A 5032-nucleotide genomic window follows, 5' to 3' on the forward strand; every position below is an offset into this window, starting at 1 on the left:
TTGACCAGGATGGTCTCGATCTCTTGACCTCGTGATCCACCCGCCTCGGCCTCCCAAAGTGCTGGGATTACAGGCTTGAGCCACCGCGCCCAGCCTAAGCTACTTTCATGTCTTGTAGAGGGACACATTACCTTCAAGCAGATTTCTTTTGTTTCGATAAGAGTCACTTAGGAAGCCTTCCTCCCTTACTTTGGGGGGAAAATATAAGAAGACCTTTCTTCCTCCATATAGTTTGGCAAAATCTGTCCAGAGCTCTGAAGGAACTCCAGGGAAATCCATATGAGGAACTCAAGGGCTTTCTGGGAGGTAAGGTTCACAGTTAAGGAATATTGTAGGGATGGATGACAGTGATTCTGGCCAATGTCCCTGGACAGAAAATGACACCAAGGTCCCTAGAGAGGAACTTAGTGTGAAGAAGGGGCATTTGGTTGAGTGATCCAGGTCACATATGAGCCTATAGGTCAAAGGGAAAGGGCTGCCCTGACAGCCTCTTTGGACCCAGCCATCCCAGCGAATAACTTTGCTCTAAAAGTGAGGGTTAATCATGTATATATGACATGGAGAGCTCACCACCCTGGCCTGTCTGGTTTCTGTACCTGTAAGAGCCTCAGGGCAGCAGAGGACAAGGGTCCTCCAGTGAAGCCTTTTTACCTGGTAATACAGTGTGGCAGAGACGAAGCAGTAGGTGGACTCCCGAGTTCCTCTCTGTCTGGAAATCAGAAGTAGGACTTACTCTTCAGGGTTTTTGGATAATTCTGGGGAAGGAGAAAGATTGTAGGAAAAGATACTGTACTTCCTGCTCATAAAAGTCCAATAGCATATACATAATTAACTGGAAAATCTGGAAGCATATGGTCTTTTTTCTGTTCCTGAAAAAGTGGAGTAAAGCAGTTCAATCAATTGTAGCAAGGGTCAATAAACTTTTCCTTTCAAGGGCCAGAGAGTCAATATTTTGAGCTTGCTGTTCATCTGGTTTCTATCACTACTCATCTCTGCTGCTGTAGCATGAAAGCAGCCGGAGAAAATATGCAAACAAGTGAGTGCAACTGTATGCAAAAAATTTTATTTATAGACTCTGAAACATGAATTTCATAAAATTTTCATGTCACAAAACATTCTCAATTTGATGTTTTCCAAACTATTTAAACATGTAAAAACCATCCACAGCTCAAAAAACATATAAAAATAAGGAACTGATCAGCTTTGGCCTGTAGGTCATAATTTGCTAACCCCTGAGTTCCCCCTAGGAGGTCTCAAAAGGCAGGAGCTGGAACTAGGGACTGTAAGACTCCATTTCCATATCACCTTTTCATGTGGCTAGCTTAAGTGTCTTGGCAGTGTAGTGGCATTGGGGAAATTGAGCTTCTTTCATGGTGGCTCAGGGCTCCAGGAGGAAGGAAGCAAATACTGACAGTCCTTTTAAAAGTTGGGCCTAGGATTGGAAGTACATTACTTCCACTCTGTTCTATGGGTTGAAGCAGACACAGGCGAGCCCAGATTCAAGAGGTGTGCACGAGGATCTCCTCTAGATTGGAACAGTGTCAACGAACTTGCTGCCAATTTTATTTTAACTTAATAAGCTGTTAAAACAATATATTCTTTTATTTTTTATTTTTACATATGTATGTATGTATTGAGATGGAGTCTCACTCTTGTCACCCAGGCTGGAGTGCAATGGTGTGATCTCAGCTCAATGCAACCTCTGCCTCCCAGGTTCAAGCGATTCTCCTGCCTTAGCCTCCAGAGTAGCCAGGATTACAGGCACCTGCCACCACCCTTGGCTAATTTTTTTTTGTATATATTTAGTAGAGACAGGGTTTCACCATGGTTGGTCTCAAACTCCTGACCTCAGATGATCTGTCCACCTCAGCCTCCCAAAGTGTTGGGATTATAGGCATGAGCCACCATGCCCAGCCAACAATATACTATTCTCTCATTTAAGAAGTCTAAAGGTAGACAAGTCCTGCACTAGTTAATTTAGAAGCATAAGGATTCAGGGTCTAAGTCACTTAGTGCTGTCATCACTGTTGGGGTCATGAGGTCAAGGGACAAGAAGTTTGCAGTAGCTGCAAGCATCACTGCCTTACCAGAGGCTCTAAAACTTCAGTGTGTATTAGAATCACCTAGAAGATTTGCTGAAAGACAGTAGTTGGTTCCACTTGCAGAGTTCATGATTGAGTAGGTCTGGTGAGGAAAGAGTTAACTGAGGATTTACTTTTTTTTCCAGTTATCGTGGCTAAGATTTGTTATAGCAAGAGGATATAAAGCAAAAAAGAAAAAGACACATGGAGCAAAGTCTGGAGAAAACCAGGCACAAGCTTCCAAGAGTTCTTTCCTAGTGGAGTCACACAGGATGCATTTAATTTCTCCAGGAATGAGTTGTGACAACACATGTAAAATGTTATCTACCAGGGAAGCTCATTAGAGACTCAGTGCCCAAGATTTTCATGGGGGGGGCCTAGTCACATAGGTGTCCTCTGCCTAGCATATACCAAAATTTCAGACTCCAAGAAGGAAAGCAGGTATTTATCATAAATGGCATTGTTTCTATAGTTTAGGTACAGTGAGTCACTCTGATTAGAGGGTGGTGGGAACACTCCTGAAATCCAAATTTCTAGATGCCAAACAGTGCTAACTTTTCAAGTAAGACCTTATAAGGAAAGTAGTCTCAGGCCTGCTGTGTTAACTTTTGAGAACTTACATTTTAAGCAAGTATCCAAATGGTTCTCAAAGTGGGGACCACACTTTGAAGCATTGGTTTAACATAAGATGCCAATCAGGAACCAGGCAAGTGTGGGACAGGGGCTTTTTCATTGTGGTCTTTCACTTTTTATAGGGGAGGGAAATCCTTCTTGAAATTCCCTAGTTTTCTGTTTATGTTTCTTGGTCTGGAACACTTTCACATGCCCACCTGAAAGCTAATGATTGGCTTAAACAACAATTCATCTCCTGAAGCTGGACAAATGCCAATCCAACCAAAATCAGGTTTATGTTACAGTATCCAGAGATAGGGCTTCTATTTCCAGAGCTTGGCCAAGCAAGTCCTCTGTTTTCAAACACACAACCTGTGAGGTAAATAAAAGCAGGAATCTTTCCATCAGTAGCCCTTTCCAGTGTCAGTTGGTGATCTTTTGAGATGTGGCAAAGTATTCTTCCCCTAATTTGTTGCTCCATAGAGTCAGCCAACCTTGCTCTACTACTTAGGGTAGAAGGTGAGAGCATATCTGAACCATATAAGCAATTTTATCAGCCTTACCTTAATACCTTGTCTAACAGGATCTGATTTAATGATGGCGTTCTTTAGGCTTTATCATTCTCCGGAAAGCTTTCTGTGAACACGCAGTCACATTTAAGTATTCGATCTCACCAAATATTAAAACTGGGATGAGTCCTATTGAAGAGTCTTAGATTTTAAATTGAGAGAGTAATCAAAAATAATTTATAAATAATTACCTCATCCTCTTATTTATCTTTCTTCAATACGTTTCAAGTGCTTCACTAACATTTTTATTAATACTTTTCAAATTCTAACTCAGTTGAATTACACTGGGACAAGTATGACCAGATAATTTCCTCAAGGCCACAAAAGAAGCAAGAGTCATTAGGTTTTCAGATGTCTACCCAAGAAATATTCCATAATGAATAAACTATGTGTATCATTACTCAAAAAATCTGAAGGTCACTTCCTTAGAAAATAGCCATTCCATAAATTAAGAATCAGTATAGACTGAACTTCCTAGAAAGAGTATAAAATCCTAAAAAGGCTGATTCTACTAAAATATTCTGGCTGCCCTTCCAGTCTCATTCTCTTGGCCTTCTTGAACTTGAAGACAAACATTATCCATTACTTCTAGTAAAGTGGAGTTGGAAAGATAAAATTTTTTGAATGTAAAGGATTATTCCATGACTTCCCTTAAAGACAAAGAGATCACAGAGATAGTCAAAAATAAGATAATAACTGCTCATACTTTAAAAAATTAGTTTCTCCTGTTCTTTATTATAATAAAGCAAGCACAAATTAACCCCAACACTTCTGGAAAAGGGAAAGGTTATATAGTTGCAGATTCAGATCAAGCAAAGAACTCTTTCTGGCTGCCCATGGTGTTGAGAAACCTCACAACCTTTCTCAACACCAGGCTTTGGACATGCACTCTCCAGTTTGGCAGCCACAAGCCACATGTGGTTATTGAGCACTTGAAATGTGACTAATCTAAGTTGAGCTGTGAAATGCACTGGGTTTTGAAGACTTTGTTTAAAAAAAAGTAAAGTATTTCATTAAAGTTTTAAAATTGTGGTTATATGTTGAGATGATAATAGTTTAGATATATTGAATTAAATATAGTATGCTTTAAAAATTCATTATACCAGTTTCTTTCTACCGTTTTAAAAATGCAGACTACAAAATCATTTTGCAGAGACTTCCTATTTCATTGATTAGGGAGTTAAGGCCCAAGTAATGAAGAATCTTTCCTAAAGTTACACAGAGCTCTTTGAATACAACGCCACTCCCACCACGCCCCACTGCTACCCCAGCAATGCATCATTGTTTTCACTCATTCGAATTCCTAATGTTATTTATAGACCGTGACCAGGTGGTTTTGTAACATAATGTACTTTTCTCAACTTAGAGTCGGAAATCCTTTCCACCATCCTTGTTTAATATCCTGTAGCTCTTTCATTCTCTGAGTCCTTCCTAGAGACCAGGGAGCAATATAGCTTGTCTCTCCATCATCTCTTTACCCTCCTTCCTCCTTGGTAGTAGTGAGAGAATGAAGTTCGCCTAAGTGTTTCTCTATAAGTCTCAGAGCATAAGCCACTATTTCCAAAAGCCTATTTTCCAAATACATGTTTTCCTGCAAGTTAACCATTTTAAATGAATGGGGAAATACACATCTCATTTCTTGATTTTCCTCTCTTCCATCAAGACGGTTTCAACCCATGAAAACTAATGACCAAAGACAGTGTTTTCACTGGTTCCCTTGGCAACAACTCCATCACAAACTTTCTTTTAATACAAACTTCTTTCTATATA

This window comes from Cebus imitator, unplaced genomic scaffold (genome assembly GCF_001604975.1).
Source record: "Cebus imitator isolate Cc_AM_T3 unplaced genomic scaffold, Cebus_imitator-1.0 Scaffold53, whole genome shotgun sequence".
NCBI classification, from domain to species: domain Eukaryota; kingdom Metazoa; phylum Chordata; class Mammalia; order Primates; family Cebidae; genus Cebus; species Cebus imitator.